Source organism: Phyllobates terribilis, unplaced genomic scaffold (genome assembly GCF_046119375.1).
Source record: "Phyllobates terribilis strain yellow unplaced genomic scaffold, ASM4611937v1 Scaffold_9__5_contigs__length_417890890, whole genome shotgun sequence".
Lineage (NCBI taxonomy): Eukaryota > Metazoa > Chordata > Amphibia > Anura > Dendrobatidae > Phyllobates > Phyllobates terribilis.
The window spans coordinates 31,685,187-31,712,308 of NW_027362769.1; positions in this window are offsets into that span (position 1 = coordinate 31,685,187).

Sequence of the window (27,122 nt, forward strand, 5' to 3'; positions counted from 1 at the left end):
CGCAAGTACTCGGTACTCGCCCGAGCATCTCAGTACTCGAGATGCTCTGAGCTCGCCGAGTACTTGCGAGATGCTGGGGCGGATGCTCGGGTCCCCTCCCTGCATGTTTGGCGCTCTGTAGAGCACCAATAAACATGCAGGGATTGCCTGCCACTCATTGTAATGCCGCAGCCATGGTGGTTGTGGAATTACAGTGATTGGCTGGCAGCACAGCGTCATCAGGTCTATATCAGACCTGGCGCTGCTGTGCTTGTCAGTCACTCCGGAATCAGGCAGAGTAGGGAGAGGTGTTGCTGCGTCAGGGAGAGATTTGCTTGTGTATTAGGTAGTGTAGGGAGAAAAAACGTACATTACACATCCATCTTAACAAACAGTCCTTCTGAGCACTAATCCATCTGCAGAGATATCAGGCAGGCAGGGTATATAGCAGACTGCAGTGCATATAGCACAAGAGGCTCCATCCCAGTTCTGCCTTCTGCTGCTGTTAGATATTTCTAGACAAAGGCCCAGGTCTCAGGGGCCAGGAATACTTTTTTTTTGGTTCTTAATCCTCATTATATGCTTTAAGAAGCAATCCAGAGAACACCGTTTTTCTGCGCCATTTGCTTGTTGACACTGCAGAATACAGCCAGGTCCTTTCTATATTACAGCGCTAAAAATTCAGCTATTTAAAACTGTGTTTTCTCTGTCACACGGATCACATATACGTTGTCAGAAAATAATTCCCTTTTTTGCCTCCATTCCAATTTTTTTTCACTGTCAGTGGAGTTTTTGACATCGGTTTGCTGTTCAAACTAGCTACCTACAGGCCAGGTATTTAAAACTCTGTTTTCTCCGTCACACATTGATCACAGACTGGTGTGTGATGTCCCCACGCGTTTGAACTCTACACTGCAGATGTTGGGAAGGATTTGTGAGCAGAAGAGGGCAGTTGTTGAGTACCAGCATCAACAAGGCCTTCGGTATTCAGTTCAGACTCCACTCATAAGACCTTAGGAGTGAACATGGATGTCAGACATATGTACCATCCTCCAAAACTTTGAGGACTCCACCAAGATGGTTAGCGGCGATGACGCCCTAATTAGCGTCACCATCCCGCTTCTGTCTTCTGAAACGCTCTCTGCTCACAATCAAAGAGGATGCATTGCAGGCGGAGCACGATGAGATAGAGCAAGGAACCATACAGGCTGATTACACACAGCCCAGCCTCATCTCATCCCAACGTGGGTTGGGTGACAATGAGGAAGAGGAGGAGGAAGGACAGGAGAAAGTTTCATGCGCTATAGACGTTACTACCTGCACAGCTGTCATACCGTCTGTTCAGCGTACACTGTGTTCCAAATTATTATGCAAATAATATTTTCTCAGATTTTCCCAAATTACCTATATGAATTGCAGTCATTGTAATTTTCCAGTCAAATAACTATTAGAGTACAATTGAAAGGTTTTTGTACAAACTGCCTATGATAACAGTATATTTTTTAAAAAATAAAAAACTCAAAATGCATGTTCCAAATTATTATGCACAGCAGAGTTTTCAACCTTTTCATTTTAATAAAGAACAAAAAAATGGTCATTTTTGAAATTATAAGCATTAGCAGGTTATTACAAACTGAAATCAAACAGTTTTCAACTCAAAACTTTATTCTAGGTGATGTTACATTTGCACACAGGACCCCCTGTTCGAAAGGAGCTACTGAACTCCTTCGTCCGTTGAATTTGTCAGGTTTTGGATGGTTTCTGCTTCAATTGTTTTGCATGAGGACAGAATACCCTCCCAGAGCTGTTGCTTAGATGTGAATTGCCTCCCGCCATCATAGACACTCCTTTTGATGATGCTCCAGAGGTTCTCAATGGGGTTGAGGTCAGGGGAGCATGGGTGCCACACCATAAATTTGTCCCCTTTTATGCCCATAGCAGCCGGAGATGTAGATGTGTTATGTGCAGCATGAGACGGGGCATTATCATGCATGAAAATGATCTTGCTGCGGAATGCACGGTTCTTCTTCTTGAACCATGGAAGGAAGTGCTGTTTGAGAAACTCAACATACATTATGGAGTTCATCTTTACCCCTTCAGGGATCCTAAAAGGGCCGACAATCTCTCCCCATGATTCCAGCCCAAAACATTACTCCACCTCCTCCTTGTTAGCGCCGTAGCCGTGTTTGCATGGGATGTCCATCAACCAGCCATCCTCCACTCCATCCATCTGGACCATCGAGATCATCTCATGCATGATAATGCCCCGTCTCATGCTGCACATAACACATCTGCATCTCTGGCTGCTATGGGCATAAAAGGGGACAAACTTATGGTGTGGCAGCCATGCTCCCCTGACCTCAACCCCATTGAGAACCTCTGGAGCATCATCAAAAGGAGGGTCTATGATGGCGGGAGGCAGTTCACATCTAAGCAACAGCTCTGGGAGGGTATTCTGTCCTCATGCAAAACAATTGAAGCAGAAACCATCCAAAACCTGACAAATTCAATGGACGAGAGAGTTCAGAAGCTCCTTTCGAACAAGGGGTCCTATGTGCAAATGTAACATCACCTAGAATAAAGTTTTGAGTTGAAAACTGTTTGATTTCAGTTTGTAATAACCTGCTAATGCTTATAATTTCAAAAATGACAATTTTTTTGTTCTTTATTAAAATGAAAAGGTTGAAAACTCTGCTGTGCATAATAATTTGGAACATGCATTTTGAGTGCAGTTTGAGTTTTTTATTTTTTTAAAAATATACTGTTATCATAGGCAGTTTGTACAAAAAACATTCAATTGTACTCTAATAGTTATTTGACTGGAAAATTACAATGACTGCAATTCATATAGGTAATTTGGGAAAATCTGAGAAAATATTATTTGCATAATAATTTGGAACACAGTGTAGATGGCCAGAGGACAGAGGAGGAGGAGGAGAGCATGGTCAGTCATCCTCTTGGTGAGGACACGGAAGTCTTGCCTGTTAGTAGTTTGGCACGCATGGCTGAGTTTGTTACGCTGCCTTTCCCATGACCCTCGCATTCTCAATTTTGGGTAAATGTTTGTCAGCCCATACACTTAGTGCATGGGCACTTTCTAATGGGATCATTTTTTGAGGCCCCCCCCTCCACGTCTCTTCCAAGGGGCATTGGAGTGCCTCCCAATTTTTGGCAGCCCTTGCATTCACTGCATAGGTCAACACTATGGGAGACCCACTTTCGAATAATGGGAATATTTTTTTGAGGCCCTCTACGTCTCTTCCAAGGGGCATTGGTGTGACTCCAAATTTTTGGCAACCCTTGCATTCACTACATAGGCAAACACAATGGGAGACCTACTTCCTAATAATGGAAATATTGTTTTCAGGAGGCCCTCCTCTAAGTCTCTTCAAAGGGGTATTGGGGTGTATCCAAATTTTGGGCAGCCCTAGCACTCACTGCATATGCAATAACAGTATAGGAGACCCACTCTTTAGTAATGGGAATAATAAAATATAGCCGGCTGATGGCTCTCTAAGAATAGTGAGAGCCGACTGCTGGCCCTTTAAGAATAGTAAAGGCCGCATGATGGCCCTATAAAAATAGGCTTTGTAACTCTGAGTCCCTCCTTCATAAATGAAACACGATGTGTCTGATGATATCTCACACACCACATGGCCAGATAAGGTTGTAAAATGTTAAAATGACATTTCCCAGTGAATGCATTTGTCATGGTTGAAAGCAATGCAAAAGTGAAAAAACGCATCAAAAACGCTACGTGCGAACATAGCCCATGGTGTGGAGGAGCGTTTTTGTATATTTATTTTGCTTTATATACAAGTCATTACCCTGGAAAGGATGTTCCTTAACATATTTCCCAGGAAAATCCATTTTCGTTTCGTTTTGGTATTGTGAGTCCGTAAAAGTGGCGTAATACCTCTGACAACATTGTTGAAAGAAGTGACCTGGGAGTCAGAAATGCTTCCAGGGGTCTTCCCCATGCTGTCCCCATGTCATTTGAGCACTGTTCCCATCGATTTGGGCAATTTTTAGACCCTTTGCAGACCGCCGGGGGGAGTCGCCTGAAAAATGCTCGAGTTTCCCATAGACTTACATTGGGCTTGTTGCTCGGGTCAAGCACCCGAGTATTCCAATGTGCTCAACCCGAGCATCGAGCACCCGAGCATTTTAGTGCTCGCTCATCACTAGTTATTAGCGCTGTTGTCGTTGCTGATCATGTAAAACTTCTATTTTTATAGTTTACTCATTTGTGTCATAAAGCCAAAAGTCATCTCAATATTGTTCTACCAAGACAACAGGAGCTCTTCATGCTATGTTCAAAAGTTTGGTCACCAAGCCTGAATTTTTTAAATTTATTTTTATTTCTGATATGAACCAACTCAGTAGGTGTATCTACACATATACAAAAATACTAAAGGAGTGGAAATGCCATGACAAAATCTTGTTGATTATATGCTGAAACCAATTACAGGCTTTTCTGAGAAAAAGAATGTGTATACTGAATCAAATAGTCACTACGGGAATATGTAACATATATTTCCAGACCAAAATCAGTTGTCTAGGATCCAATTCTGTCCACCTGGTCAGTGGGGGCAGAAAGTGAGAATACAATTAGTTTGTTAGAAGAAAAAATGCTCATAAAATCCTTAAAGGGAATCTGTCAACAGTTTTTTGCTTTGTAATCTGAGAGCAGCATAATGTAGGGGAAGAGACACTGATTCCAGAGATGTGTCACTTACTGGGCTGTGTTTTGTTTCAATAAAATCAGTGATTTATCAGAAAGAGATTATCACTAGAGGACTAGTTGTCTCTGTCATGTAGTCTTCCTGCTCTGAATAAACCCAACCCCACCACTGGTTGGCAGTTTTCAGCCTATGCACAGTATACACCAATATCATGATTTGAACAGAGCCTTATGACAATAACTGCATAATTTTTGGATGCCAGATGTTGTGTTAAAGAGATTGACCACTACGCTAACTCAGTTACTGGTTTTGTCATAAATGTCTATGGATGATGCCCCTAAAGAACACCATAAACTTTTTTTTTTCAGCCAATTTTCAGGTTGTTTTAAGCCTGTCTGTTTCTCTGCTTCACTTCTGCTCTTCACCTCTGTTACTCACAGCCATCTTCCTTTTCAGAATCCTCTGCTCTCTTCTGACTACATTTCCTATTCTCCCTTGTACTGGGCAGCAAACAAACAAAGAGCACAGCCCTTAACTCTATCTATAGTATACCCATCCAACTCCTCTACCTGCATCACAAACAGCCTCAGCATAATCTCTTGACCAGAAAATTGCAGCAGGCAATCGCTGATATAGGGCATAGAAGTCCCACAAAGCACCAGCACACCAGCCCGGGCAATAAAGCTTATGCTCTTCTCCCCCTCACTGACTAATCATGTTCTACTGTAAAAGGATGGGTGGGGAGGGAGATGTAACAAATGTATGTGTATAATAGAGGGAATCCAACAGGGTGTATATATAGAGAGCAGGAAGTGAGTACATATATTTATACACTGTGCTGTATACATACAGATACAAGACAGAATGGTTCAAAGAGATTGGAGGACTGTCTGCAGCTGTATGCACAGAAGCAATGAGTGAGCTCTGCTGAATGGAGCCACACACACTGACACAGCAAAAAGTCACATGATTGTGATGTTATATCAGATTCCAGAGCCAGACATTACTGGAAGTCAGAGGATTCTTAGACAGAGATCATGTGACCAGGGGAACAGATTAGAGTACAGAAATAATTGGGAAAGCTAGGTATTTACAAAAGAGATTATCTATGGGGGTAAGAGCACATGAAATATACTTATAAAGTAGCTGCCAACCCCAAAAAAATAATTTGGCAAACTGCATGAATGTTGCTGGTTTTCACAGTTTTTACTATTTATAATGAACAAATACATTATCCTATAATAAACTAACTATTTCTAGAAAAGTAATTGTACACTGTGTGCAGAATTATTAGGCAAGTGAGTATTTTGATCCTATCTGTCACGCAAGATGTGGGAAAGACTAAGTGCAACACGAAGTGAAGAGGGGAAGGGAACCCAAACACTAGGGAAAGGGGGAGTGAAGACTCATAGGCTGGTCTGATATCACGCTGTCTTCCCTATTGTCCCTATATTGGTTCCTCACCAATGGCCGCACAGGAACCCAAGCCCTGTATTTCCCTAGTGCTTGCCCCTGGATAAGGAAGGGGGGGGTGAGCACTAGTCAGTCCCCATTAACAAGTAAAGACAACAAGGGAGACAAACACGGGGGAAAATAACTTAGCTTGAGCCGACTTCAGAGAGATTACACCAAACGTCCTCCTAGCACCAGAGAGGAAGTAAGCAGACTGCAATAGCTCCAAGTCTTCACATGGGAACATGTGAATATCACCAGCACCTCCCTGTAACAAACAAAAAGAGTTTAAACACCCAGGCCTGGGTGTCAATTAGCAGGAGGGAGGTAGCCGCTGGGTCCTAGAGTGAGACAGATTTAAGAAGGTGTCTGTAATGCCAAACGAAGAGATTTACTGCAACCAACTACAAGGCAACTGTCTGGTACATCTGACACACCCGTGACAGTACCCCCCCTCCTCTACGAGTGGCCTCCGGACACTCAGGACCAGGTTTCTCAGGATAAGAGGTGTGGAATGAACAAACCAACCTGGGAGCGTTCACCTCTGATGCTAAAATCCACATCCTCTCCTCTGGACCATAACCCTTCCAGCGCGCCAAGTATTGTAGGGAACGACGTTGGAGATGAGAATCTACAATCCTCGAAATCTGAAACTCCAGATTACCATCAACCATTATTGGGGTCGGCTATAGGGGTGAGGGCTCAAGAGGTTCCTTGAGTAAGGACCTGTGGAAAACATTGTGGACCTTAAGGGCCTGAGGAAGCTCAAGACTGAACGCTGCTGGATTAATGACAGCGGTTATTTTATAAGGACTAATAAACATAGGTCCCAACTTCCAAGAAGGCACTTTCAATTTTATATTCCTGGTAGACAACCACACAGTCATTCACATTCAGGTCCGGACCTGGCAAGCGTTTTCTGTCAGCCATACGTTTATACCTGTCTCCCATGATCTTTAAATTACTCAGAACCCCCCACCACACTGAGGAGAGCGAAGAACGAAGAAAAACATTTCTCCTCAGGAACTCTTAAAGCTCCACCCCCACTAAAGGTACCAAACTGTAGATGGTAACCGTATGCACCAAAGAACCATGACCTACCAGTGGATTCTTGACGATTATTAATGGCAAATTCTGAAAGCGGTAAGCAGGATGCCCAATCCTTCTGATTTTCGGAGACCAAACACCTGAGGTAGGTCTCTAAATTCTGATTGACGTCCCCGGTCTGTCCATTTGACTGAGGGTGGAAGGCAGAGGAAAAGGACAGCTGCACCGCCAGTCGAGAGCAGAATGCTTTCCAGAACTTTGAAACAAACTGGGTCCCCCAATCTGACACCACATCGGAGGCAACCCCGTGAAGCTTCACAATCTCATTTATAGACACCTGAGCAAGTGTTTAGACATTTGGAAGTGCAGGTAATGCGACAAAGAGGTTCAGTAAAATGGTTCAATCTAAAAGCACCGTTTTGCCTGCAGAAACTGGTAGGTCAGTAATAAAATCCATGGACAAATGTGTCCAAGGCCTGCTAGGGATAGGTAGCGGAAAAAGAGTACCAGACGGACAGGTATGCGATTACTTTAGAACGCACTACAAGCAGATACATGTTCAATCACTTTCTGATGCAATCCCAGCCACCAAAAATGACGAGAAAGGAGGTCCGCGGTTGCCTTACCACCTGGATGACCAGCAAGCACAGAGTTGTGATGTTCCTTAATTACTTTGCGGCGCAGATTAGATGGTACAAATAACCTTCCTGAAGGGCAGGAGGCAGGGGCGTCCCCTTTAGCCTCTAACACCTCACCTTCCAATTCCGAAAACAATGCCGAAAGGACTACCCCCTTCTGTAATATCAGGGCAGGGTTCTCATGGTCACCGCCACCAAGGAATCTCCAGGACAAAGCATCAGCCTTGACACTTTTGGCCCCTGGATGAAAAGTGACAAAAAAAAATGAACCTAGTAAAAAACAGGGACCAGGGGTTGAGACGTTTAGCTAATTGGAGATATGACAGGTTTTTATGTTCAGTAATAACAGTAATAGGATGGACAGCCCCCTCCAACCAATGTTGAACTCCAATTTGATAGCCAAAAGTTCCATATTACGCATGTCATAATTTCTCTCAGCCAAAGATAATTTTTTAGAAAAGAAAGCACATGGACGCCATTTACCAGGGGATGGACCCTGAGACAGGTGGTCTCACCCGCTTATCCCGAAGGCATCTATAAATGCGTATAGCCAACGACATGGCAGCCTCCGAGGACTCAGGGTTTTCATATGCTGCCAGGACATCTTTCAACCTTTTCAGTAAGGCCCTCACAACATTGGCTTCTAAGGGCTGAGTCATTCCATTAAGAATCCGTTGCCCATCTACGGAATTCAAAACTGTACATCTCCACTGACCGATTTCCCTGCTGAAAGTGACGTAGCCTAGACTCAGCCAAGGCAACTTGGTCAAAGTCATCATAGATAAGGGCCAGGACCCCCAAAAAAACCTCCATAGACTGGATACAAATCTCCATGCAGCAGTGAGATCACAATTCCCACTTGTTGCTCCTCACTTCCGGAGGAGTAAGGACGAAATTCAAAGTACAGTTTGCAGGCCTCCTTGAAAACAAAAACAACTGTCCCTACCTCCTGAAAACCTGTCCGGGAGGGCAATCTTGGGTTCAGGCTGGACAGGCCTACCTGCAGAGATCCCCACAATAGCAACCTGTAGCCACTGATGATGTTGCTGAACCTCACAGCGGAAGTCATTCACCTCAAGAAACAGATAGTGCAGCCGTTCTGCAAGCTCTGCAACTGAAACCATACCAAAGGGGGGAAAAAACACGCCCGAAAAAAAAACACAAATAAATAAATGTCAGTATTTTTTGTTTGTTGTTTTTTTTCTAAATGTGCACGGCCGGTGAAAATGTCACGCAAGGTGTGGGAAAGACTAAGTACAACACGAAGGGAAGAGGGGAAGGGAGCCCAGACACTAGGGAAAGGGGGAGTGGAGACCTCATAGGCTGATCTGATATCACCCTGTCTCCCCTATCATCCCTATATTGGTTCCTCACCAATCGCTGCACAGGAACCTAAGCCCTGTATTTCCCTAGGGCTTGGCCCTGGATAGGGAAGGGGGGATGAGCACTAGTCAGACTCCACTAACAACTAAAGACAACAAGGGAGACAAACAAGGGGAAAAGTAACTTAGCTTGAGCCGACTTCAGAGAGATTACACCAAACGTCCTCCTAGTACCAGAGCGGAAGTAAGCAGACTGCAATAGCTCCAAGCCTTCACAAGGGAACATGTGAATATCACCGGCACCTCCCTGTAACAAAAAAGTATTTAAAAACCATGATTTTGGCCAGGACAATGCTCCATCACATGCATTAAAGTCTCCACTGCTTGGCTGCCAGTAAAGGCCTTAAAGATGAAAGAATAATGACATGACCCCTTCCTTACTTGATCTAAACCCTATTAATAACGGGAGATTTATTGTACAGAAAAGAACTACACCTTTCTGAACAGTGTCTGGTAGGCTGTGGTAGATGCTGTGCAAAGAGTTGATTGTCAACTAATTAAACTGAGGGGAGGATCAGGGAGCTTTCATGATGGATCACAACCGATGAGAATGTGCTTCCCCGAAGGGTGCCGCTCCCGCTGGTGAGCGCAGCTGAAAGTGGACGGTGTTATGATCTGATACAGAGACTAAGGAAAGACAGGAGATCTGTCCCTACAATAGAACTAAACTAGATCCCTACGATGTAACGGGGAACCTGATCCTGCGATCAGACCCGCTAAAGTCCTCGGCTAGTCTGTACGAAGACCTATAGATGTGAGGGAGGAATCCCTACAAGAACTAGGGACTGGGATAAGTTGGACACCACCTAGCAGAAATAGTAGCAGTCAAAGACAAACACACAACAAAAAGTAAAGAGGTCAGAAGACCTAGCAAAACTAACAGAGAACGGCAACAGAGCACCAAGCTAGCTCAACAGTAGTAAATACAAATGAAGTCCAGCAATTCCAGGAGGGCGGAGCCGGATTAAATAGGCAAAACTGGTCATGTGACCAGCAAACTAAAAAAACCTAACAGGAGAGTTGTAACAGACGGAGAAGAGGGATGATCAGCACTCCGACAGGTAAAATCAGACTGCTTTTATCATTCCTATTTTAAGATAACCCAATAATGTATTTAATTTTACCTGTCGGAGCGCCTATCATCCCTCTTCTCCGTCCACTTTAAGAAACTGTCAGACTTCATGGATGGAAAGCTTATGACAGTTATTGTAAAGTAGGGTGACTATATTGGTCACTGATTATTATTATTTTTTTGAATGTCAGAAATGTATTTTTCTACATTTTGAAGTGTTTGGTTAGTATTCTCACTTTAACAGATGAAAATAAACAATTGAGTTGTGAAAATTTATGATTTTCAGAAATGCATAATAATTCTGCACACTTAGATATTCTACTAAGAAAGACAAACCCTAACCTTAACTTTCATAAATATTCCGGTTTCAGGTTTATTAACCTTTTGGATTGACCAACAGCTCTGTAGTTGTTGAATATTAAAATGAATCGTCAAAAATACTAATTGCCCAATAACTGTGCACACAGTGCAAAGTTATCATATGCAGTATCCATACTGTGTATAAATGTATGTAAATATTATGTGTAGAATGACTATATATCATATAATAATCTATTTATATACAGTAGATACTGCAAGAAATATAACATTACCTCAGGCAGAAATAAAGACGATAAAAACACTGTATATATACAGTATATTGATAGTTGGTATTTTGTTTGTCCGCTCCGCTCACTGTGTGAGCAGCCTTTACTTGGGCAGTCAGACACTACTATTTTATAGTAGAAAAGCTTAAATGCACATATTCAGTATGAGCAAATTTATTTTTTCAGCATTATACCCACATGAAGCCCACTGTCTATCCTGAAAACATCATGGTAAATTTATTCCTGAACCGCCAGGAAGACTTAAATATGCATTATATGATCCATGGATCACAGATTTTTCATTCTGTAACAAGTCAGAGATACAACTGGGAAAAAGCTAAAGATAACAAAATGTAGCAACACTCACTCAAAAATGAAACTTGTCCTGATAGATAATGCATTGCTCTCATAAGAATTTTGTAAATGAAAAACGCATTTGTCAATTATAGTGAGTCCATAGCATCAACGTATATCTGCAGGCTAGAATACCCCAACAAGGCCGGATCTAAGTTTGTTTGTGAAGGCATGCTCCACCATCAGAACATGTTGACCAGGCTAGCATGATCGTTACCACAAACATTAACTGCTGCTTTTACAATAAGCAGAGTCATGTTTCTAAGAAGTATTAACTAGTTTTTCTTTATTATAAGTCTACTAAACTCAATTGTTTAAAAATATTAAAGGCATACTCCCCTTCCAGCACCCCATTGAATCTCGTGCAGGCCACTTGGATGGACAGTGCTATCTCCGGAAGAGGTATCTACCCTATTCAGAAGTCACAGCACTGCTGCCGCTAATTACAGGTAACTAAAAGAGCATTTTAACAGAGAAACACCTGATGATGTACTTTGCTAGTCACCTGAACACTGCTACCAGAGCAGGAGCAACCTGCGCTGCATCCAAAGGGTGCAGAAATGTGAATATGCCTCTTAAGCAAATATTTTACTGCCAGACGAGCTAATGCAAAATATGAACAATGTGCAATGTTTATCTCAGTCTAAGTTACTCACCTGTTTTACAAATATTGATTCAAAATACTGATCAATATACTTTCATTTAAAGCTCTGTTCACACGTGTTTTAGGGTCTGTTCTGTAATACATTAATGTGATCTATTAGAAAATCTGTAACCTAAAAAAGGACTTATGTACTGCCAGCCTTCCACTGTAAGGGGTGCTGTCTGTGGAAGGCTGGCAGCACCGAAAAGGTGTTCCACAGACAGGATTTGCGCAAGCCAGTCCAACTTGCAGATCCCTAAATTTCTCTACACAGGGATCTGGACTCATGCAGGGGACCCCTGGGTTTAGTCCACATAGTGTCTGCTGCCTGGTGGAGCATTTTGGCAGATAGCTGATATACAGCTATGAAGTCTAATATTCTTTAAGTTACCACAAGGTTTGTTGCCTCAGTTTTCTGCGTACATTAGTTTTGTAAAAAAAATCTCTGATAGTTTAGTAGATAGCTGATGCGTTTCAAAAATTTGCTTTGCCCTACACATCATGGATATGACTAATGGGATAATCTTGATCTTATTATTCTTCTTTACTAGAAAACATCTGTTCAAAAAAGAATACGAACTGGAATCGGCTAGCTGTAGTCATCACTATTTTATGCCATCTGAAATAAGACACTTTGCTGTATATAAACCTTAAAAGTGTGAATCTCCATTATAGACAGTTTTTTCTTCTCCTTTGTCAGCTTTATAAAAAAAAAAAAAAAAAAAGCCATAAAAATTGGGTCCTGTCATAGAAAAATCATACTAAAAAGAATCATTTAAAACTTGTTCCACTTCAGGGCTCGTTCACTCTAGCGTATAAATCGGACGAGTGCAATTCGATAATTGTATTGCACTCGCACCAATGTTATTCAATAAGGCAGAGCATGCTATGAGTGTCTGCGTATATCAGACGAGACTCGCCAATGCAAGTCTATGGGTGTGAGAAAACAGACGGCACATGGACTATTTGTATGGCATCCAATTTTTACACATCACAATTAAAAAAGACACAGGATATTTAATCATGCCATGACAAGAAGTTATCACACAGGGAAGTGTTGGCACCCTCCCCAAACTTTACCAAAATCAAGCTAGAAACACCTCCATGGAGAGAAAAAGAAAAGAGGATGTCTCGACCCATCAATGTGGAGAAGCTCCTGGTCCTCGTGCAGGAGCAGCTGACATTATGGGACATAAGGGACTCTGGCTATGTGGACAAACAGAAGCAGGATGCCTACTGAATTTACACTTGTCGACAATTGTTCCCCCAGTATGACGACAGCACACGGGCGGTCCAAATTGGCATTGGTAAGTTTCGCTTGGATTTATTAACCGTATTGTTTGCTACCCTCATTTATGACCCACACATACTTGTCAGCATATCTACTTTGGGTCCATTGTGCGTTAATTTGGACAAGCTCAGATAATGCCACACCCAACATCATGCTACATGACAAACACACCTCATGCACCCCAACATGTATTATGTTGCTGGCCAGAATAAAAGAAAAAGGTCTTTAGTATGTCATTTGTTTTTTTGCTTCTCATAACCTCTCTATGTAATGTACAACATTATTGACAAATGACCAATTGCGTATTGGTACTTACTTTAATTTATGACGGATATTCACATTTGTCAAAAAGTGACATCACACTTCATTTGGCTAGGGCCTCATCAATTAGGTAAGGTAACATCCGCCCTAAAGTAAAACCCCCAAAAAAGAGGAATCCTATACTTCATATTTTGCAAATTTACACATACTGCTTTGGTGAAGGCCAAAACCACTACAATGTTTTTTATGGGGGAATTTTTGATTCCTGATCTCATTGTTTTTGTATTGTATCTTTTCCAGTGACTGATGTGACAAGACGATGGCACAGCTGCAGGGACCGGTACAGAAGGGAGCACCAAAAGTGTAGAGTTGTTCTGAAGCCACTCCTTTGTTATTTTAGCTGTGTGCTTAGGGTCATTGTCTTGTTGGAAGGTGAACCTTCGGCCAAGTCTGAGGTCCAGAGCATTCTGGAAGAGGTTTTCATCCAGGATATATCTATACATGGCCGCATTCATGTTTCCTTCAATTTCAACCAGTCGTCCTGTCCCTGCAGCTGAAAAACACCCCCATAGCATGATGCTGCCACCACCATGTTTCACTGTTGGGATTCTATTGGGCAGGTAACGAGCAGTGCCTTTCTCCACACATACTGCTTAGAATTATCACCAAAAAGTTCTATCTTCATCTCATCAGACCAGAGAATCTTATTTCTCATAGTCTGGGAGTCCTTCATATGTTTTTGAGCAAACTCTATGCGGGCTTTCGTATGTCTTGCACTGTGGAGAGGCTTCCATCAGGCCACTCTGTCATAAAGGCTTGACTGGTGGAGGGCTGCAGTGATAGTTTACTTTGTGGAACTTTCTGCCATCTCCCTAGTGCATCTCTGGAGCTCAGCCACAGTGATCTTGGGGTTCTTCTTTACCACTCTCACCAAGGCTCTTCTCCCACGATTGGTCAGTTTGACTGGATGGCCAGGTCTAGGAAGACTTCTGGTGGTCCCAAACTTCTTTCATTTAAGAATTATGGAGGCCACTGTGCTCTTAGGAACCTTGAATAATGCAATGCAGAAATTCTTTTGTAACCTTGGCCAGATCTGTGCCTTGCCACAATTCTGTCTCTGAGCTCCTTGGGCAGTTCCTTTGAGCTCATGATACTCATTTGGTCTGACATGCACTGTGAGCTGTGAGGTCTTATATAGACAAGTGTGTGCTTCTCCAAATCAAGTCCTATCAGTTTAATTAAACACAGCTGGACTCCAATGAAGGAGTATAAAAATTGCAAGGAGGATCACAAGGAAATGGACAGCATGTGACTTAAATATGAGTGTCTGAGCAAAGGCTCTGAATACTTATGACCATGTGATTTTTCAGTTTTTCTTTTTAAATAAATTTGCAAAAATTTCTACAATTGTTTTTTTTCAGTCAAGATGGGGTGCAGAGTGTACTTTAATGAGAAAAAAATGAACTTTTTAGAATTTACCAAATGGCTGCAATGAAACAAAGAGTAAAAAATTGAAAGGGGTCTGAATACTTTCCGTACCCACTATGTGTATCATGGTAATGCGACAAGCTCAGCTGTATGCAGAGGTAAAAACAGGATACTGTCGCTTTAAATTTTGGGTTAGTTTATTCCGCAGGCATAAACTACCCAGTAGTCAAAGAAAAAAAAACAGCCCATTCGGCTAAAGAGACAAAACAAAATACAAAACTTGTATCCGAGTTGGTATCTCGCCAAAGTCTGGCCACTCTGGATTAGGCACCCACTGGTTCAGCACAACACGTGCTAGCTCCACACTGGAGCAAGTTTCCCCTGATACTGAACACCTCTGAGTGTCAAGGCTGGCTATTTAAAGCCCAGAGCAGGCTCTGGATTGGAGATAGGGTGGCTAACATCCCGCCCTGCACTTCGTTATCCACTAAAAATATTTCCCTTGTAAACATGATCCTGTTAACTCTCTCTGCACCTAATGTGCAGGAGAAACTTCCATGTTTTCACATCACTGAAGCTAAGAGTCTCAGTGACACATATTTCCGTTCCAACACCCTACCAGTGACTTTGTCACAGTATATATATATAATATATATAATATATATATATATATATATATATATATATATATATATATATATATATATATATATATATATATATATATATATATATATATATATATATATATATATATATATATATAAATAAAAATATAATATAATATATAGTCGCCAGCTTGGGTATAAATATATATGTATGTAATAGACTGTAGACTTATGTGCGTGTATAAATATTCTTTATTGATACACTGTTTTGTCTCAGTTAGTATATAGTATAAGGAACAGATGACATTAAGGCATAACTAAGTGGATATTAATTATTAATAGTCAAGTTCGATGGTAATAGTTAATATCGGACCTCAATAGAGGTGTAGGAGAGTTCCCCCATTAATAACTGGTATTCTTGGTGGGAAACTTGTCCTTTATCAGTCTGTTTATTCACACTTGAGTGTTTTTTCCCCAAAATAATACACATCTCAAAAGTAACTTAATTTGTTTTTTTTAAGGTACAAAAAAAGAGATATAGTACAAACATTACACAACAAAATTTTCTTGCCATGGTGTTGACCATGCTGACGTCAGGAAATAATTTGCGAACATTTTGCAGACTCTGAGGCCAGAAGGCTCACGGTGTCTTGGACCAACCTGTGATACTGTTACAGAATTGGGGAATGATCCTCCCTCAGCATCCACAGACACAGGTGAATAGTGGATGCAGGTGTAATTATGGAGGATTACACAAGCCTTGATGACATAATTGACATTTTGATCGCTTAATTGGAAAACTCTCATCAATATTCTCCATTTAGCACACAAAATGCAAAAGGTACATTCAACCAGACACTAGGCCCTAGAAACCCGGTAATTATAAATCCTCTGTCGCCGGTCCAGACCTCGGCGGGGATAAGGCCTCATAACATGTCAGCTCAACTGAAATGCTTAATCCCCAACCAGGATGAAAGAAACAACTTCTCCACTTGAGCCAGGGAGTATCTGTGGGAATGTTACACCCATTTCATTGTTCAGAAGCCGCCAACCCATGAAGGAAAAATTGAAGATTCGCAAATGTCCAGTTCTTCCATAGGCCCCAATATCTAAAATTACAAATTGGTAGTTACTGTCAACCAAGGCTAACAGCACTACTGAAAAATATGGTTTGTAATTATAGTATTGGGACCCTGGGTTTGGCAGCTTTTTTACACGGATGTGTTTGCCATCGACTGCCCCAATACAGTTTGGGAATTGCTTTTTGTCATACATTCCCCAGGAAATGCGGACCCAGTCTTCTGGGGTTGGGTCAGACATGACTGTTTAATGTATACAGTCCCAGATTTGCTGGCAGGTTGTGGAAACTATGATGGAGATAGTAGACTTGCTGAGCAGAAACTTCAAGTGCAATGTCACATATGAGAGACCAGTAGAAAAAAATGTAAAAAGGGCAAGGAAAATGTAAAATTTGCCAAAAACCAATAACACACAGATGAACACGCAAACAGGCAGAGATGTCTAATTACCAAATTTTTCGGACTATAAGACACACTTTTCTCCTCCAAAATTTTGGAGGAAAGTGGGGCGTGGATCTTATAGTCCGGATATACCTGGTGTGGCTGTGATGGGGAGGTGAGCGGCAGGGGAGGAGCGAGTCACAGAGGCAGTAACCGGCTGCTGCAGCTAACACTGTGCCCGCTGTTAAAGAAAATAAATATTCACTGCTCCCCACGCCCATTGGGATGGAGAGTAGTGAATATTAATTTTCCTTAATAGTGGGCACAGTGTTAGCCGCCAGCTCCTGCAGCTGCTATGCGATCACGTGTGCCCCCTATGAAAGAGAATGAATATTCACTACTCTCCTCTTCTCCCATGGGTGTGGGGAGTAGTAAATATTCATTTTCATTAACAGCGGGCACACGTGATCGCTGAGCCGTTGCAGGAGCGGCCACTGCGGCTAATAGTGTGCCGGCTATTAAAGAAAATAAATATTCACTGCTCTCCACACCCATAGTCCCGATGTGGAGAGCAGTGAATATTCCAGCAGCTGACCTCAATGTGTGAGGGCACATGGCAGTGACGTCATGCGCTGCTTACATGGTGAGCTCAGCTGCCGGCAGCAGAACAGGATGTGTGTGCAGCGTGTTGGGGACATGTTGGGGGCATACCAGGATGGGGATGAGAGGGCCATGTATACCAGGATGGCGATGAGGGGGCCATGTATACCAGGATGGCGATGAGGGGGCCATGTATACCAGGATGGCGATGAGGGGGCCATGTATACCAGGATGGCGATGAGGGGGCCATGTATACCAGGATGGCGATGAGGGGGCCATGTATAGCACGATGGAAATGAGGGGGCCATGCATACCAAGATGAGGGGGCCATGTATATCAGGATGGGGATGAGGGGGCCATGTATACCTGGATAACGGGCCATATAGGCCTCATTGGGGGACATATATATCAGGATGGGGACATATACAGGGTGGTCCAAAAGTAGGTGGCCAGAAAATAATATTTATTTTGATTTATATATAAAATTATATTTACTAACACAAGCATAACATTGACAATTAAATTTTATTCTGAACAATAATACAAAAGCCCTTAAATTTTATCAACGCAGGTGCTCAAACTGTTTTCCATTACAATTTGCTCAGCTTTGAAGTCTGCCTCTTATGCTTCGACAAACTTTTTTGCACTCTTTGGGTATTAATTTCTTGAAATGCATCTCTTATGTAATTTTTCAAATCACTTTTTGGTTTTCGGCTATAAACTTTGTACTTGAGTACTCCCCGAAAGAAAAAATTCATTGGGGTCAAGTCTGGGGAACGTGCCGGCCAATCCATTTATTAGGAAATGTTTCATCAAGATACTCATGGATACTCTTGAATAATGTGGAGGGGCCCCATCTTGTTGGAAATAAAGGTCATTTGAATTAGGCTGTTGCTGTAACTGGGGAACAACTTGATTCATTAGAATTTCGAGATACTTATCTCCTGTGACTGTTCCATCAAAAAATATATAATTTTATATATAAATCAAAATAAATGTTATTATTTTCTGGCCACCTACTTTTGGACCACCCTGTATATTAGGATGGGTGGTGGGCATATATACCAGGATGGGGACAAATATATACCAGGATGTGGGATATTAGTATACAATTGGGAGACATTACCCCTATAAAAGGGTCCGCAGCAGACACCCCCCCCCCCCCCATAACAGTGCATCATGACCACATTATTTGCTTACATTTTTTTGCTATTTTCATCCTCTAAAACCTAAGTGCGTCTTCTGGTCCGGTGCATCACAGTAGTGGCTTACACATTTGTGATTAGATGCAACACACACATTTGAGGGTCTGAAAGCTGACCCAAAAAGCATGCTGCCTGTAATTACACAAAAACAAAAGGAAAACCAAAGAAAAATATTTTAAATGGTAGAGGACGGATGTTTGCCCATGAATCCTGTTTAGCTAACACTAAATGCATGACGTGACTCCAAAAACATGGAAGTTAGGGATGAAAATAAACATAAACACGCAAACACTCAAAGGATGACATGCAGGCCCTCTAGTATTCTAATCTGAACATCATAAATACAAACTCAACCCAAAAACAAGGCATTTCTTCATTTAGCCATTGAAAATGATCTCCACACCGATCTAACATCATTCTTTTACTTCAATAATGAGATAAAGAACAGCATGGATTGTTCAATTACTTCAGGGTCAACATCAGACACTCTTCAGCAGAAATATATTGCCTTAGTCATGTGTTCTATAAGGTCAGACCCAGACAAAGGTCCTCCAATAGATGGTTGAATGTCTGGATGTGCATTCTGTAGTACGCAAAAAATTGTCAGGGTGCCTGCATAGCTCCCCATTCAGATGTGCAAAATGGCCTCTTGTAGCATGTTGGCAGAGGAGAGGATGGACCCATACTCTGCACCGCCTCCTCGAAACAGCGATGGCGGGTTACCTTCCTGCAAATTCACAGGACAGCACCCAGTTAAAAAGGACCCTTTCATTTTAATAAATAATGGACCGCAATTGCGTTGTGCCGATAGGATCAGAGAAGGAGCTCAGAGAAGGAGCTTCCTCTCTAAGCTGATTGATGTCGTCGTCGCTATTGACAGCAGCATCAGAGGAGCTAAATGCCCACAATCGGCACTTGCACTGCTCATGGGCATTTCTGTAGAGTGTCCGCTATAATATATCCGATGTCTATTTATCGTGCTGGCTCGTCCCACCATACACGTACGGCGGTTTGTGGGAAAGCACCTCCTGCAGCGCTGTACATATACGGCCGATGTCGTGAATGGTTTAATGTTCATGACTCTCCAAAAAGAACATTGCTGCCCATCTTCAATTTGCTAAAGATCGCTTGGACGGGCCAGAAGGCTATTGGAACAACTTTTTTTTTTTTTTGTACAGAGGAGACTGCACTAAACCTTTTTGGTTTAAATGAAAAGTATTATGTTTAGAGAAAGAAAAATACTGCATTACAAAATAAAAACCTTGTACCATCTGTGAAACATTGTGTTGGTAGTATTATGGTTTAGGTCATTTTTCTGCAACTGGGCTATGACAGCTTACCATCATAGATGGAATAATGAATTCTGAATTATGCTACAAATTTATACTACAAGTTGGTTTAGGTCATTTTTCTGCAACTGGGCTATGATGGTTTAACCATCATAGATGGAATAATGAATTCTGAATTATTCTACAAAATTATACTACAAGCTGAGTCTCGAGAGAATGTGGGTCATGCAGCAAGACAATAACCCTAAGCACATGAGTTAGTCTATGAAAGAATGGCTAAAGAAGAATAAAGTTAACATTTTGGAATTGTCAAGTTAAAAAATCTTAGTCTTAACCCTATAGAAATATTGAGGAAAGACCTGAAGCGAGCAGTTCATGGGAGAAAAAACGCCAACATAACAGAGTTGAAGCTATTTTGTTGGGTTAGGGTTGGGAATGTGATAAAATTCCTATAAGCCGATGTGCAAGACTAATCAACACTTACTGGAAATGTTTAGATGCATTTATTTCCGCAAAAGGAGGTCACATTAGATACTGAAAGCAAAGATTCACATACTTTTTCCACTCGCAGCCATGTGATATTGGATCATTTTCTTCAATAAAAAAAAAAAAAGTAATATTATTGACTATTATTGACTAAAGTGTTTGATTTGGTTCTCTTTATCTACTTTTAGTACTTGTGTGAAAATCTGATTTAGATTTAGGTCAAATTTATGCAGAAATATGGAAAATTATGAATGGTTCACAAACTTTCAAGCATCACTGAAGATAGACATATTGTATCAGAAATTCCCATTACATTCCCATCACTTGTGTGTGTCAGCTTGTGCTTTGTGATATTAGCTACACAACAACTCAAAATTGAAAGAACTGACTACATTGGTTATTTCCCCAAATTCTCCTGAAAACTCCAATGCATTCACATGTGAGCTGATGTAGATTGTCTGGTACATTACCAGTCACAAGAATTATTTTCTATTTAGTAAGTGTACGGCAGCGGCGTTTCCGCCAGTGACTTTAGTGAGACAGTGACCCAAGCAAGTTAAATGAAACATCCTTTATAGTCCAATTACTGCACACAGGAAATTGCTCACCTCCAGATGCAAGCTGGAAATACAGAAATAAAGTCCAGTGCCGCTGGCACTTGCACCCCCGCAAGATTCTCAGGTGCTATCTTGGTAGCCCACGTCGCTGGCTCTGGTTTGTGTTAGCTTCACACAGCCAGGTATACGTCCACGGCACCTTCAGCTTTGCTACATGTGAAAATCCAAACACAAACTGACACACCCAAACCTTCACTGCAGGTCTCAATGAAAACCGTGGCCATGGGCCACTTGTTAGACCCAGACTGGAGGGAAAGATTCAGCCCACTACCATCCTACAAATCTCTCCAAAAATAAAAGCCCAAGACAGGTTTTCCTAGACTGATTTGGAGAAATAACTTGACCCAGTCCAAACTTACTTTTATTTTGTATGGTAACTACAGCCATGGCTGTGATTCCAATGCACTACAGCGGTTCAGTATGCTTCTAAGCACATTCGGGGGGATAGATAACGGCCCTCGCATATCGTTCCCCTAACTGTCTCACAGAAGTTTAATGAGGACAATTATTTAAAGCTGGTTTCTCTAAAAACATTTTAGTTAAATGATTTGATGAAAGGTATTGTAAAAATGTCAAATGAGTACATAAAAAGTTTGTAAAATGAAAAGTCCTCGATTTCTCTAACATTATTCATTCAGTATGATAGCTGAAACATCCTTGCATTTTATTGGCACAGTAAAGTGGAAAGTAAAGTCATTCTAAACATATACAGACACGATGCGTCAGCTCACTGCGATTAAATAATCCAATATTGCTGTAAATGCTAAATCCGAAAGGAACACGGTTACCGTTTCTTATCAAAGAGCATAAAAGCCATCCAACCGTGTCAAGGTGTACCTTTTAATATGAATGATCCCTAACCACTAAATGTCCTACCTCTCCATGTGCCAAATCAGGCCTCATCTGAATGGGGAGTGAAAAGGAAGCCAGGCTCACAATTAAAACCTTGTGTAGGAAAGATGTGTGGATAATGAAAAAAAATCCAAGTGTGTTGAAATTGCAAAAAGTGCAATTCCACAATTATTATTTTAGTTTTTTTTTATTTACCATGTTCACTATGTGGTAAAACTGACCTGACTATGATTCTGAAGGTTAGTACAATTATGCAGATACCAAACAATGTATAGTTTTTTTTTTATTTAGGTGGTGATAAAAATTCAGAAATTAGCAAAAAAAAAATTAGCTTATATCGCCATTTTCCGAGACCCGTATTATTTTCAGTTTTTGGGATATGTGGCTATGTGAGGGCTTATTTTTGAGCCTTGATCTTACATTTTTACTGATACCATTTAGGGGTAGATACGATGTTTTGGTTGCCTCTCATTGCATTTCATTACCATGCTGCGGCGGCAAAAAAACCCCATAATTCTGGGGTTTAAACTTTTTCTCTCGTTACGCCGTTTACCAATTGGATTAATTTATTTTATATTTTCATAGATCGGACTTTTACAAATGCAGCGATACCAAATATGTGTATTTTTTATTTGTTTTAAATTGCTTTACTTTTATTTGAGCAAAAAGAGGATGACTTGAACTTTTGTATTTTACTTTTTTTATCATATTTTTAAAAACATTTTTTTCACTTTTTATTGTATTTGTTAGTCCCCTTAGGGGACTTAAAGCTGCGAAAATCTGATCATTTGTACAATACACAGCAGTGCATCAGCACTGCTATATATAGCGAAAAATCATGATCTCCTATGAACGCCAGCCAAACACTGGCTTTCATGGGAGAACTGTCATGACAAGCACTGAGGTTTTCAGCAGACCCCTGGCTGTCATGGCAACCCATTGGTGCCCTGCGATAATGGGTCCTCCCCCTTGTCAGCGCTTTTTAAATGCCACTGTCAGAGATTGACAATGGCATTTAACATGTTAACAGCGTGCAGAGCTTGATGTGACAGGCAGATGATGGCTGAATAATTCAGCCATCATCAGCCGGGAAAGTCAGGGACACGAGAGATACCATAACCGTACGTCATATGTCGTTAAGGGGTTAATATTAAGTGATAAACATGAATAATAATAAGCAGAATTAAATTTGTCCTGTTAGTTCAGCCCTCTACAATAGTCAAGGTATCTCATGTGGCTCCTTGGGAAAATTAATTGCCCACCCCTGATGAAGCACTGCCTGGCAGTATTGGACTCCTGAGTTTGAGTCAAACCAAAGACAACATCTGCATGGATCTTGCATGTTCTTCCATGTTTTACTCTAGATAGTTTCTTTCTATACTTCAAAAATATTCTTGAGGGTTAATTGTTTTTTTTTATAAAAAAAAAAATGTCCGTACAGTGTATCTAAGATAGAATTAGCTGCACTGTGGAAAGGGCCTGATATGAGTGATCTGACTACTATGTAATATGTTTGTGCTATATAACACCTTGAACAGTAATAAAATAGTATAGAATAAATTAGAGATAATATTCATTCTAACATTTGACAAAAATATTTCATTCCTTATTTGGAAGAAATTCAAGCTATTCAAGTGTTACCCTGATTGCCTATCCACTCTTTCTACAAATTCAGATGATGTAAGATACTTGGTCATCAAAGGTTTCCCATGTCTGCAGAAGCCATGATAGTGCAGCAATATCTGACAAGCTCTCCTGCTTCTGTCAGACTCTGTCAGCTTCAGTGCACATAGCTCAGTCAGATTGTCAGTGCAAACCATCTCGTAAAACAAGTGAGATCCAGTATAAAAATGAATGCAAATCACAATAAATGTATGCAGCATTTTATAGCAAGAAATTTCTAATACATTTAAAAACTCCCTGACCTTTTTTTAAACTTTCCATTCACGTCTTGGTGAATGTTAGATCTAGAGATGAGAAAATACATTACACCAGAATTGAATTTTACTTGAATTTTATAAAAATCTGCATTCGCTAAAATTAGAAAATGTTGTCATTACCTCCCACAGTGGTCACTGACCATCATTTTTCTGAACCGTAAAAGGCAATCAAAATATTAAAAATTAAAAAAAAATTCTTATACTCACCTTACCACTCACTATATGAGGTCAGAGCGCACAGATCATTCCACATAGGGATAGGAAAAGGCCTGATCTGATTGTGAAGCACTACTGCAGTGCTGAAACAGACTGAAAATGAGAGTGTTGGTCTCAGTCTATGAATAATAGTCCAGTGTTATGGCCGTGCACAAGACCGTTTAAACTGGCTAAGTGCTATTCGTGGTTTTGACGGATAGCACTCGTACCCATGTTATTCTATGGGGCTGTGCACATGTCTGATTTTTCATGGACAAAAACTGTTGTGTGATCCAAGCCTTAGGGATGTGCTGTACCTTCATAGTCACTCAGTGTGACTGTGAATTAATTGATCTGAGATATACTGCAGTAGTCAGGGCTGGGACAAGGAAATTTGGTGCCCTTGGCAGATGAGGCAAATCCCCCCCCCCCCCTTCTTCATCACCCATGCATATGGGTCAGAGGGATAGTGGTTACCCACAGTGACAACATAGCAAAAGTAGTATTCTGAGATGTCGGCACTCATGTTCCTGGGGCTCTTGTATGGTTGTTATAACACATGAGCCCGGCACCCAATTATCGCTGGCGTCACTGTCCCCTCTTCGCACATATACATAATCAAGAGGGAGTGGGAGCTGTGGCTGGCCGCTCACTTCCCCTTGATTACTAATAGGTCTGAAGGCGGAGACAGTGACCCCCAGCGATGATTGGGTGCCGGGCTCATGTGTTATAACAACCACACCAAAGCCCCGGCAATGCAAATGATGACACTTTTGGAACTACGCCGGCATGGGAGGTGATTATGTTTGTGTCTGGGTCGGCCTCCACCGAGCCAGGACGTAATAGCGACCAACTGCCATAAGGGCCTCGCCGGCCGGTAGGCCGTCCTCAGCAGAGTAAAAAGGGGAAGTTATGGAGGAAATGCAGGATCAGCCTGTCTCAATAAGCAATGTCCAGACTTCAGGTGCAACAGGAAGAAAAACTCGCTATTAATGGAGAAGTTGATGATGATTACAACTCTCCACAGTTATTCATTACACTGAGCCAACAGTCTCTCATGGTGTAGCAGCTCTCCTCACTCCTGCTGCATATAGCACTATATAGGCACTAAAACTTCTCTCAGCCTGGACCTTGGCATCCACGGCACCTCAGACTTACAGGAAAGTACCTCAGCTCTCTTTCCACTGCTGAAAACTAAGGATCCTCCACAGACATCCCTCGCCTGATCCCTAACTTACGTTGGCTGGCAGTTGGGCACTTTTTGAACCTCCGCGCAGGACACTATGTTCCATACGACTGCACAGATTTCGCTGTTGTCCCAACAACAACCACAGCAAAAGACACTGGCTGGCCTCCTTGATCTCCAGCACCAATCAATCCCAGGGGTGAAGGGTTGCTTCTCCTGGGCTTAGTAGTTCTCCTGCAGGGGCTGCAACCCACCAGACTTCACAATAGCCCTTACACTAATTACGTGTGTGTGTGTGTGTAACAATGGCTGAAGAGCTGGCTTTTCACCATCAGAGTTCACAGATATTTGTGACACCTGTCTTTGCAGAGCACCATATTTTTATTTTAGCCGGGACAAACATGGGGAATGAGAAGGAGTTTTCCAAGTAGTGGACAATTCCTTTAACCCCTTTCCGGCCCAAGGTGTACTAATACGTATCTGTGCCCTGAGCCTTATGGGCCAGATAAGTATTAGTACGCCTTGGCGATTTTGCCCGCACCGCTTGTGCTGACACCCGGTGCTATGTGCAGGATGTGGTCACGCACCACTCCCTGCACGTTAACCCCCGAAATGCTGCGATCGAAATCATTCTGGTGGCAAGGGAAGGTAAGCATGATACTTACCTTCTCTGTCGGCATCTGAGTGCGGTCCCGGATGTTGTCATGGTGACCCGATGTCATCATGACAACATCCGGGTCACCAGGAGGCAGGAAGTTACTTTGGTCATGCGCAGTGCGCGACCAAAGTAACTTCTCTCTGTGCAGCGCTGACAGGTTGCATAGCACAGGGATGGTTCTGCATTCCTGTGCTATACAGCCGATCAGAATGAAAAAAGTGAAAGTCCCATAGTGGGACAATGTGTAAAAGATCAAAAAGTGTCAAAGTGAAGAAAAAAATTGTAAAAATATTTTTTTAACCCCTTCATGACCGGATCATTTTCCGTTTTTGCATTTTTGTTTTTTGTTCCCAGAGCCATAGCGTTTTTATTTTTTGGGCAATATGGCCATGTGAGGGCTTATTTTTTGCGGAACGAGTTGTACTATTCAACGGCATTACTAGTTTTACCATATCGTGTACTGGAAAACAGGAAAAAAATTCCAAGTGCAGTGAAATTGCAAAAAAAATGCAATACCTCAGATGTTTGTTGTTTTTTTTTTACCACGTTCACTGAATGCTAAAACTGACCTGCCATTCTTATTCTCCAGGTCATTACAAGTTCGTAGATACCAAACATATATAGGTTCCTTTTTATTTAAGTGGTGAAAAAAATCCAAAGTTTGCTATAATAAAAAAAAAAATGGCGCCATTTTCCGACACCGGTAGCGTCTCCATTTTTCTGGATCTGGGATGAGGGCTTATTTTTTGCGCACCAAGCTGAAGTTTTTATTGATACCATTTTGGGGTAGATCCGATGTTTTGATCGCCCGTTATTGCATTTTATTGCAATATTGCGGCGACCAAAAAAACGTAATTCTGGCATTTAGAATTTTTTTTCTCATTTCGCCGTTTACCGATCGGATTAATTCTTTTTTTATATTGATATATCGGGCGATTCTGAACGCAGCGATACCAAATATGTGTATGTGGGATTTATTTTTTATCATTTTATTTTGAATGGGACGAAAGGGGGGTGATTTAAACTTTTATATTTTTTTTATATTTTTAAAAACATTTTTTTAAAACTTTTTGCATGCTTCTATAGTCTCCATAGGAGAATAGAAGCAGCACTTGTCTGATTGCCTCTGCTACATACAGATGATCAGCAGATCACCTGTATGTGGCAGAAATGGTCCTGTGCTATGAGCGCCGACCACTAGGTGGCG